Below are 12796 nucleotides of genomic sequence, written 5' to 3'. Positions count from 1 at the left end.
CAGAAGGGTAAAACAGATCCTGCTCTACTTATGGGGGTACCCAACACTTAAGACTAAAATAGATTTGACACCTTTAATTTTCATAAAACTTTGACTTATGAAACACTTTCCTTGACCTGTTTAAAAAAATATCAGATTTTCAAGACATTTGAACCTTGTAATAATCCTTAATCCACACTGAATAATATATAATGTTACTTACATGTAACGTTACAGGTCTGTTGTCTTGAAACTAAGTATGTATATGCTACCTGTAAATATATAATATAGATTTATGTAATTGAAGAGAGTCTAATGTATTATAAGCCAGGATATTGAACCTACTACTAATTATTGATAATACTACTGTTATAAATACTTTGTTAGAAAGTTCACTGACCATTTGTACTTTAAGGCTGTGAACATGTCATATTTATTATTACGCTTTAACACTATATTAGACTATGATAATCTTTATAAATGACTCAGAAAATGTCATCTGGTCTCTGAGTGTCAGAATTCAGGAAATTGTTCGTGTTTTTGGTGTTTTTCGGTTGATCATTTTATTTTAGACATTTATGATGATAATTGAAAAGGTCGTGAATATATGTTGTACTTTTTTTACTTGCAATCTCAAGGCTAAAGACGTTACCCTGATCAGTTTAAAACAAGACGTTTTTGTAAAGATTGAAAATTTTATTCCATCTGGAATCCTGCACTAGAAAACCTCTGATAAACAATAAATGACATCAAAAACACCTTCAAATTTACAACAGGGAAATAGTATACTTATTCTTTTTTTTCAATTTTTCATGGATTTAAATGTTTATATAAATAGCAAAGTATGCATTTTTTTATGCAGGCTTGATTGCAGATTTTGCCTAACTCAATGTAATTTTAAATCAATATTAGTGAATCATTAGTTTACTATAATGTAATTTCAAACTCAAAGTAAATTTGCACAATGATAACTTTTTACTCAATATGTATTAATGTACACAATGGTAATTTCTATAACTCATTGTTCATTTACTCAATAGGTAAATTTAACTCAAAGTAAATTTACATATAAATTATGGTTATTTCAAACTCTGAGGGTGAATTTAAATTTACTCAATAGTAATTTTAAACTCCAATTTAAGTTTACACAATATTATTTATGCTAATTTGAACTCAATTCAAATTTACAGGATTTGATTATTTTAAACTCAATTTAAAAACCAATGGTAATTTCAAACCTAATATAAATTTAAACAATGGTGGTTTCAAACTTAATATCGAATATAGGCCAGCACTTATTGAATACAATAATTATTAAATATACAGTACATATAGCATCATAATTATCTTATACTAATGGATTTGCCATCTGATGAATTCAAGTGGGTTTTATGCCATGTTGTTTTGATCTTAACATGATGGTCATCACTCAGATTAAATTAGATTCCCTGGAGTAGTATTACAATTCTTCTTGTAATCGAAAACAATCTACTTCAATCAGGTAGATATTTTTTCATTGAGAAGAAATATCCTCTTCATTTAAGGGGCACAATAGGGTCAAGTTGTAATACTGTAAGTTGAAGTGAAAAAGAAAGATATGGTTTATAAATTCATGGATCAAAATTCCCCAAACAGAGGCAGATTTAGGAGAAGGGCTAACAGTACCCAGACCACCTCTTTAGTGGGAAGATTTGGTTGAGCCTGATTTGAGTAGGGCCCCTCCCTTATGAAAATTTCTGGAGCCTCTGGAGCTGCACTGCTAACATTATCTGTAAAAAAAAAACCAAAAGGAAGAATCAGTACTTTTATTGCTGTTCTTCATCTCAAAATCACAATGAGATCTTCAATAAAGGCAAATGTATATATATACACCTCAAACAAATTGAAAGTGGCCAGTACTTGTTGGAGGAAAATTCCTCATGCTATTTCCACATATACAGTTAAGACTACAGATCAAGGCTTCCAAAACGGTCATATATTCCTGTCATTTCTATAATGTCCGGTAAAAGTCTGGCTGAGCAAAGCATGAAACGGTCATCTACTTTTTAGTTTTCAAGGCTTTTTCAGTCATTTTAACATAATTATCAATCTTTTTAACCCAACCTTGTGCCTTCAACTTCCACACTCAGATGCCTAAGAATACAAAATATGTAAAGCCTATTTAGAGTATTGTTATACTCAGCTTGACGAAAATTAATTTGGTTTGTTTCAAATTTTTATAAAATTTTTGACAAAATATTTACTTTGACCCTTTGACATAGTAAAAAAAAAAATAAGACTGAACCACACCCTTAATTGGAAAAATTTCATTGGTTATTATAATAATAGCAGTTTGACATAGCACTAATTTTGATCATTGAGAAACTAATGATATTTCCTTTTAAAGCAATGGAATGTGATTGAAACATTCAGCTGATTTTTACAGAGTTATCTCCCTTTAGTGTTATGTACCACCTTAACCTTAAGGGCAAAATCATCTATACTGCATGCACTCAAACATGATACTTTTTTCACAAACAAATAGTAAAATGGCTCCACAGCTGTTACTATACATTTTTATCTTTAATTCATTCATACAAAAAAAATATAATATGTATATTTATCATGTATAATATAAGCTTTAATTTATAAGCAATTGAAAAAAATATAATGTCTAATTCTTATTTAAAAGTTTAAATGCTTCAAGGGTGTTGTCTGTGAGGTTTTTTTTATATTGAGTCACCTCATGGAGTTTTTGATTATTTGATTACTTAGGTAATTTTTTTTAGTGATTATGTGATTATTTTATTACCAGACCAACTATTTCATGACTTTTTGATTATTTGATGATCTAGAACTTTTTTTTTTATTATTTTATAACCTTTTTAAACAAGAATGTGTCCACAGTACACAGATGCCCTACTCACACTATAATTTGGAATAAAAATAAGAAAGATCATATCATAAGGAACATGTGTACTAAGTTTCAAGTTTCAAGTTGATATGACTTCAACTTCATCCAAAACTACCTTGACCAAAAGCTTTAACCTGAAGCCAGATGAACAGACGGACGACCAAACGAACGGACCCACAGACCAGAAAACATATTTCCCCTAAAAAAAAGATTAATTATTATGTGATTATATTGGTAAAACATTTGTGATTATGCGATTACTTGATCATCCCCATGAAGGGCTTCTATTTTGTAATCCAAAAACATGTAGAAATGCATTTCTTCTGATATATTCTTTGATCATATATCGAAATCTTTCATTATAATAAACAGTGCATTCTGCATTTAATTTTGCAACACATTTTCTTAAGAAAAAACAAAAAACCGTCACTCCACTATCATAACTATATACTGTGAAACCCATTATAACAAAGCCATCAAAAAGCTATTTTCAAGTTATTGGCTTTCACAACAACATCACAAAACATAAAGAAATATAATGTGTTTCCCAGCGACACAAGCTATTGTTAGTACCATCTGTTTATTTAACTAAGGAATTTTGTTGTAAGTCACATTCAGAGTGGTCTGACCTGGTCATTTCTGGTCAGTCACACAATGGGGTACCAGGAGGGTTCCACTTACACTTGTGATAAATGTTGGTAAAATATATTAAACAGTGGTTAACACTTAGGTCATGGCATTTATAAACAAGTTGTACAGCTCAGCCAGTTGATTAATTGTTCTCTAGAAAGCAGTGACTTTAATGTATTTGTTTATTTTTTGTTTTCCTTTTCCTTTGTTTATGTGACATTTTAACCTGACCTTGACTTGTACTGTAATATATAGGGTTATTGTATGAATAATAATTGATGAATATTGCCTCAGTACATAAGTATATTTCAATTAATTTGCACATGCTACATTCAGTACAATAAATATTCTTACAAGAACAGTATGTACCTATGAAATTTATGCAATAACCTTTCATTGTATGGTAAAGTTTTAAAAACAGATGTTTTAAAACATATTTTTTTTCATGGTCCTTTTTTCGAAGCATTCTTTGCACTAAATATAAGTGCAATATAACATGTTATTGCAAGCTCAAGTATTTCAGGTTAGCATAGGTGGATCCAGGGGGACCTGGGTGGCCAAGGCTTCCCTTTTGTAGGATATATTTGGTTGATTATATATAGAATTACTGAGGCATGACTGGAGCCCCCCTTAAGTCAGTCAGCACTCCCCCCCCCCCTTTATGAAAAGTTCTGGATCCACCATTGGTTCAATTCTGTATACAATACATGTTGTTGCTATACCATCATGTTATTTTCAGATGCTAAAACACTGCACCACAGGATTTTTTAATCCTCACATCTTTCTCAAACCTCAAACTAATAGCAACAGAAAATGTTTCAGTTATAATCTATAGCATTAAACCCCAAATATACACAGAAAAAATCCCATAAAAGATAACTTGAGGAAAACTCAAATTTTGCATTTTTAATTTCTTATGGAAATTTACATGGGAAAGGGAGATAACTCCGCAAAATTGAGGGTTTTTTTGTCAGTTTTTGGTGGATTTTCTGTAAATTCAGGAAAAATATTATACTTTGATGGGGTAATATTAGTTTGTATTTGACTTTATTATATTAAATCTTCATTTCATGAAATGTACTTATGGGTATTTTAATTTTTTTGGGATACAGTTTTCATTTAAGAAATTTCAAACTTTATAATGGCTTTGTGACCATTTTGAAAAAAATAATGTGAATATTTGGTAATGATTGTATTTGTACATTATATTTGTTCAGCACCTTAGTACCTTGTTTAAAGAAACTTTAAACAACAAAAAAATTAATATATGATTAATAAGTTATATTCAATTTTAGATTCTTTACCTTGACATGTTGAAAAATATAATAAATGCATGGTCAACATCTACGTTGTAGCTTGATAAAAAGATAGGAATTAAGATATCTTTAGGGTTGTTTGTTATACTCTAAACAGGGATAAAATATCAAGAATGAATACATCCTGTTGAATAGAAGCGGTAGAGTTAAAAATAAATATCAATTTTTACTGATATTTCTGCCATTTTTGGAGAGTTATCTCCCTTAACAATGCAAATTTCCATAAGAATTTTAAAATCATGAGTAAAATTTTATGGATTTTTTTTCTGTGAATTAATTTTGAATATTATACTATAAATTTATACTAGATCTATTTAGGTGCATGTATTTGATGTAGCACAGCCCTGAGTCTTTTAAGCTGTAAAAAGTAGTTCATATTCAAATCTCCCTATCTATGAATACCATAACAAATTTATGGACAATTTTGGATGAGCACCCTTTATAAGTAATGATTTTTCTTTTTAAACCAAATCTAAATTTTAGGTCAAGAACCTTTGAAACTGACTGTCAGGAGCCTGCAATTCAGTGGTTGTTGTTGTTTATGTGTTACATATTTGTTTTTCGGTCAATTTTTTTTTACATAAATAAGGCAGATAGTTTTCTCTTTTAATTGTTTTTACATCGGCTTATAGGGGCCTTTTATAGCTGACTATGCGGTATGGGCTTTGCTCATTGTTGAAGGCGGTAAGGTGACCTATAGTTGTTAATGTTTGTGTCATTTTGGTCTTTTGTGGATTATATCAAGTTGTCTCATTGGCAATCATACCACATCTTCTTTTTTATATTGTATTTAAAATATTAAAAGGAAAATTAAATAAATTTCCAACATTTACTTTTTGCTGACAGATGGTGTAATATTTTTATATAATTGACAAATATGAAATTATTTGCTATTGTATTATTGAGTGCAAGTATATAGGCTTTTTATTGACACCTCCTAACAAAAGAGCTATAACATTAGATACATTTAGCCTATATTCTAATTTTTCAAATTGATTTGAAAGTTTAAATTAATTGACAATGCCACAGAATGCTGGGGTGAAATATTCTAATTTATGCAAACATTTGTATACCAGAATCACTTAATAAAAACCTTTTTTCATCGCTGTTGTAAAAAAAAACCACAGCAGTTTTTTTTAACATCTTAACATAATCCTCTTTCACAAATGTTGTATAAAAACAGTATTTTTATAATAAATCGAAAGACGTCCAAGGGTTTGAACTTTCACTCTTCAGTGTTTTGTACTTGAATGAACCTTATGTCAAATATTGACAAAGAAATGTTTTAATATTAATAAAACTAAGAACATTAACCTTGTTTAAGTGAAACTAATTGCCAATAAACACAGAGATGTAATGCTAGGGAATATTTATAATGTCTTAATGGCAAGGCGATGGTTATGTCTGTTTTAAGTACCATCCACAAGGGTCAACCCCTTACAATCAAGTCTTTCAAGTCTGTTATTACAGATATGGACTCAAAATTGAATGCATTATTAATTAAATGTAATATGGGATAAAAGACAACAACTTATAAACAACAACAATCAAGCTTTCAAAAACTTTCATTGAACTATTAATGTGGCTTTTGTGCTGAAAACTTTCTTTCCATATATAATATAACAGCAACTTATTTCCAACTTATTTCTGTGGAATGCTTTCTTATATATTAGAAGATGTGGTTTGATTGCAAGTCAGAGACAACTATCCAAAAATGTTCAAATAATGTGGGGATTAAGGAATAAAATTGAGAATGGAAATGGCAAATGTGTCAAAGAAACACAGCAACCAGACACAAGTAAAACCAGATGCTCCGCAGGGCGTAGCTTTATACGACCGCAGAGGTTGAACCCTGAACGGTTGGGGCAAGTATGGACACAACATTCAAGCTGGATTCCGCTCTAAATTTGGGTTGTGATTAAATAGTTGACACAGCATAGGTTTCTGACACAGAATGAATGTATTCAAATGAACTTAAAATTTTTGTTTTCTCTTAGAGCAATTCACTATGCTGTTGAATATTAATCCTCTCAAAAAAATGTTTGAAGAAATTTTCTTTTTATTTATGAAATTTCAAATGAGAAAAATTTAACCCAATTTTTTATTCACATCCCCCTTTCCCTTATTCCAAAACTAATTTCAATTAAAATATTCTAATGGAGTTTGCAACAATTACTACTCATTTAAATACATGATGTAAAAAAACTGCTTGTTATCACTGAATGGTAAAGATTATTTAAATGTATCAGTTGGTAGTAAAAAGTGAATATACATTGTATATTGTATATAACAAAGATTTAAGTTGATTCTTGACAAAGAAAGATAACTCCAATTAAAAAAAATTCTTGCAGATATTTCTTGCTTACTATACTGGACAAAGAAAGATAACTCTTAATTAAAAAAAAAATTGCTATTTCACAATATTGTGAAATTAGATATTTCTTGCCATTGCACAATACTGTGCAATTGAAAAGACTTGCTATTGCACAATACTTAATATAATAATTTTAGATCCTGATTTGGACCAACTTGAAAACTGGGCCCATAATCAAAATCTAAGTACATGTTTAGATTTCAGCATATCAAAGAGGCCCAAGAATTTAATTTTTGTTAAAATCAAACTTAGTTTAATTTTGGACCCTTTGCACTTTAATTTAGACCAATTTTAAAACTGGACCAAAAATTAAGAATCTACATACACAGTTAGATTTGGCATATCAAAGAACCCCAATTATTCAATTTTTGATGAAATCAAACAACGTTTAATTTTGGACCCCGATTTGGGCCAACTTGAAAACTGGGCCAATAATCAAAAATCTAAGTACATTTTTAGATTCAGCATATCAAAGAACCCCAAGGTTTCAATTTTTGTTAAAATCAAACTAAGTTTAATTTTGGACCCTTTGGACCTTAATGTAGACCAATTTGAAAACGGGACCAAAAATTAAGAATCTACATACACAGTTATATTCGGCATATTAAAGAACCCCAATTATTCAATTTTGATGAAATCAAACAAAGTTTAATTTTGGACCCTTTGGGCCCCTTTTTCCTTAACTGTTGGGACCAAAACTTCCAAAATCAATACCAACCTTCCTTTTATAGTCATAAACCTTGTGTTTAAATTTCATAGATTTCTATTTACTTATACTAACGCTATGGTGCGAAAACCAAGAAAAATGCTTATTTGGGTCCCTTTTTGGCCCCTAATTCCTAAACTGTTGGGACCAAAACTCCCAAAATCAATACCAACCTTCCTTTTGTGGTCATAAACATTGTGTTTAAATTTCATTGATTTCTATTTACTTTAACTAAAGTTATTGTGCGAAAACCAAGAATAATGCTTATTTGGGCCCTTTTTTGGCCCCTAATTCCTTAACTGTTGAAAATAAAACTCCCAAAATCAATCCCAACCTTTATTTTGTGGTTATAAACCTTGTGTCAAAATTTCATAGATTTCTATTAACTTAAACTAAAGTTATAGTGCGAAAACCAAGAAAATGCTTATTTGGGCCCTTTTTGGCCCCTAATTCCTAAAATGTTGGGACCAAAACTCCCAAAATCAATACCAGCCTTCCTTTTATGGTCATAAACCTTGTGTAAAAATTTCATAGATTTCTTTTCACTTTTACTAAAGTTTGAGTGCGAAAACTAAAAGTATTCGGACGACGACGACGACGACGACGACGACGACGCCAACGTGATAGCAATATACGACGAAAATTTTTTCAAAATTTGCGGTCGTATAAAAACGCTGAAGGCCACCAGATGGGTCTCCAACACAGCAAAAAATCCTGTCTATAATGTCACTGTACAGCCTTTAACAATGAGCAAAATCTATATTATATACCATATAGTGAGCTGTAAAAGGCTGATTTATTACAAAACAATTAAAAATATAAAAGACTGTGAGTCAACAACAACAACTGAAAGATAGGACAAATTACAGGTGCAAACTTAGGACAGGCACATATAGAATGTGGCAGTCTGGGTTAGCCATCTGTCTGAGAGCTAAACCCTCCCATAACCTACAGGCTCCAGACTTTGGACAGGCACATATAGAATGTGGCAGGGTTAGCCATCTGTCTGAGAGCTAAACCCTCCCATAACCTACAGGCTCCAGACTTAGGACAGGCACATATAGAATGTGGCAGGATTTATGAGCCATCTGTCTAAGAGCTTAAACCCTCCAATAACCTTAGACATGCAATGACATAACCGCATAAATCGAAAAGAACCGAAAATGGTTTCAGTCATCAGATTAGATTGATGCACAAAATTAACTAACAAAAGACAACAGAGTGAACAGACTTAAAAGTCCTATACTTGTATAGTCACTGAAAGAGAGGCCATGGATATCAAAGCCATAAGGACAATATACTGCCAATGCCATGGCTAAAAAAGAAAAAGACAAGGAGACAAATAACAATACACAAAACACAACATACAGAAAACCAAAGAGATTTCCACCAAAAACTGGGGGTGATCTTAGGTGCTGAGACTGATTGATAATTGGGCTTTATTAATAATAAAAGAAATGAAATCATGTAGTTCCTGAAATATACATAACAGGAGGTCCTGAATTATTTATTGATTTCCAGAATTTTAATTTATATATGAAGGTCCCAAAATATTTCAAGAGCTGCTTTAAAATACAACATTGTTTTACTTAATCCCCACCTCCCATATATTAAAGAACAACCACAACATTAAATATTCATGTTTGTATCATTATTATCCTACTGGAGAGGATTATAAAGCACACATGAATATGATTTGTTTACAAAAATGAAATGAAAATATCATAGAACTGTACTTTAACAAAATACTTTACACTGACAAATATTGATAAAATATCACATTTAAAATCAATGTACTTTAGTGGAGGAAGTTCAACACTTGTTCAAAGTGTTATATAAGTGCAGAAAGTTCAAAGTGTCATTTTGTTATTTTAACATTTTCCCCGGACCCTATTAGGGAAATACCAATATATGTTATAAGTATATAATATAATGAATTCATAAGAGACTGATTTTTTCTATGATATTGGTTATTATTCTGAGCCTTTTAGATTTAAATATAATTTATATATTAACTATATATGAGGGTTGATAATGAAGAAATTGAAAAATATAAGAGTTGATCTCACGAAGATTGGTTAATCGTTTGTAGGTTTCGTCAGCCAGCTAGCTTAAAAGAAGGACAAAAGATACCAGAGGGAGAGTCAAACTCATTGATAGAAAATAAACTGACAACGCCATGGCTAAAAATAAAAAAGACTCACAGACAAATAATAGTACAGAAGACACAACATCGAAAACTAAAGACTTAACAACACGAACCCCACCAAAAACTTGGGGTGATCTCAGGTGTTCCGGAAGGGTTAGCAGATTGTGCTTAAATTATTGGTACAATTTCAACTCTGGTGGATGAATTTTATAAAGGCAATTATTTTGCACCAGTGAAATAGACTATTTTCATAAAACCTATTTTTAACTCCTTAGTTATAATTTTTCAAGACAAGTTTCCTTCTATGTGGTACCTACTCTAGCTGTCAAGTAAGAGCAACTAAGACCCTATAATTACACTGGCAATGAAATTGAATCGATCTTAATTTGAATCGGTCTTAAAAAGACCAGTTCGTGTTTACATTGCACAAGCAAGATTGATCAAGATCGATCTAATTTAATCCAGTGCGTTTACACTTCAACATTGAAAGAACCAGTATGAGCTTTATTTTCCTAACTAAATATAACAAACACCTGAAAAAAGATCGATTGTGATCGATCTAAGCGTTTACACCAAAAGAAAGATAGATTCAAATAAGATTGTTCCTTTTAAAACCATCTCAAGAGGTAGACTTTTTAAGTCCGATTGAAGATCGATCTTACCCGTTTACACTGGTCCGAAGATCGATCTTTTTTGTCAGTGTAAACGGGTCTAAAAGTAGCAAAATCAAACTATCAATGAAAATTAACTAGTTAATGTTTTCTGTACATGACAAAATCTTCCAATACATTTATTTCTTTCCCCAAATTGCACCTTTTGTAACTATAAAATATTCAAAGCTTTATAAACCTTACCATGATAACAATGTATGTTTCATTTTATAGATAGATGAACCAGCTGTTATGACTTCTAAAGTATAGTGCAGAAAAGTCACTTTGACATCATAAACATGATGAAATTGACATGCTTGATTTAAAATTACCATTTCTGACCCATATACGTTGTGGTAAAATGGATATGACCAAAAACTATTAATATTTTACACACATTTACATCTTTATAAAAGACGTCTGATTACAAAATGTTATTATTTGGGGGTAACCAATTCGCATGAATAAAGGTGAACAACTGCTGTACATTCAGAAGTTTAAATAAAATGAGATGTTTTTATTACAGAGAAAAATGGGACAAATTTTAATAATTCAGACTCCAAGTTCTAAATTTTTGGATTTTTCTCAATATTGCAAAAATGAAAATTGCATTTTAGCTAAATTGGAGGACTTAATTATGCATTTATTTAGTTTGTTGTAGTTTGTTAAAAATTTGATCAGGTTGTTGGCTTTTGATATTTGAATTGTTTTACATTTAGTCATCATACTCATGCCCAAACTTGAAATTATGGCTTATACTATGCAGCTATAAGGTATCAGGCCCGTAGCCAGGAATTTCCAAGAGGGGACTCACAAACTCGACTTTAACAGTCACAATTCGAACAAAACATTGACTTTAACAGTGCTTATTTGTTTTCAAGGGGACGAACCCACAAACCCCCTAGCTACGGGTATGCATGGGTATTAGAATCGCTGATAATGTCAAAGGCTGTACGTACCGTAACCTACATTTTCTTCGTTTAGTCTATGTTTGGTGCATTATAAGTTGCCACATAATGGAAGTCATGCCACATCTCCTAATTTATTTTATATATATCAGTATATAGTAGTTATTTAAAAAAACTCAATATTATCTGTTACTGAATCAGCCTATGAAGAACAATTTTAAATTATAACTCAGGATATCCAAATGGACAGAAACAACAACAATGTCACAAGGGTCAACATAAACTAGGTGGACACAAATGTTGGTCAAAATAACAATATAAATTGTCAACTTGAGTGATGTTGTTAAGGGATATTGATCTGGACAGGAAAATCAAAGGGAAGTAAATATCATGTAAATGTCATGTAAATGTTACAGTACTACAGATTCGTGTAACATCTTTGTTAAAATTCGTCAATAAAATATTTCTGTATCAAGTATTCTTTGGGTTATAAGAAACACGATTAATGCAAATACATTGAAAAAATAAAAAGAACAATTGAAAGGGTAATGGAAACCTTTCTAAAAAGCTAGGCTGGGACTTTTTCACATAAAATCTAATATGAATCAAACTGCTGCATCACATCTTATGTATTTGAATGTGTGAAAACTATCAGCTTCATTCTAAAGTCAAAGTGATATTAAACTTTTCTAATAATAATCTAATTAAAATAGTTTTCAAAATGCTGCTGATAGTTTCCAAATTAGGAATTATCAATGAACATGATGAAAGAGTTAAAATTTGCATTTAAAATCTTGAAAAGTGTTTTAGACAATGCAAAATTGTAATTTTATATTTTCATAATTAAGGCTGATCTAGGCAAAATTTATGTTGCTTGAAGAGATATCGAGTTAACTGCCCTACTGTTAAACCCTTTAATAGCAAAATTGGCCAAACAAACAACTGGTACCGTGTTTGACCACACATCAGCTTTAGCTCCATGTGACTTATAATTCTATTCCCATGATTATTGAAATAAGAACCACACAGATAGAAATCTATACATTATGCAAATAAACATATTGGAACATTAACTTCTTTCAGACTTTTTATCTAAATAATCAAAATATGATCAGAGTAGCTTATCATAAGTTTAACACTAAGGTCGAGTGTACTGCAGCATATGATTTATAAGTACATTCTAGGATTGAG

At 30.8% G+C, this 12796-nt stretch overlaps 1 long non-coding RNA gene across 1 annotated transcript in view; it reads right to left on the bottom strand.

Moving 5' to 3' along the window:
- Window positions 1–213: 213 nt before the first annotated feature.
- Window positions 214–12796, bottom strand: part of LOC134695481 (uncharacterized) — a 46037-nt gene continuing 33454 nt past the window's right edge. The window contains exon 3 of the long non-coding RNA XR_010102773.1: window positions 214–251. This is a non-coding gene — a long non-coding RNA (uncharacterized LOC134695481). The remainder of the gene's footprint in view (window positions 252–12796) is intronic.

The sequence above is a fragment of the Mytilus trossulus genome, chromosome 13 (genome assembly GCF_036588685.1).
Source record: "Mytilus trossulus isolate FHL-02 chromosome 13, PNRI_Mtr1.1.1.hap1, whole genome shotgun sequence".
NCBI lineage: Eukaryota > Metazoa > Mollusca > Bivalvia > Mytilida > Mytilidae > Mytilus > Mytilus trossulus.
This window is presented reverse-complemented; position numbering and strand designations above follow the sequence as displayed.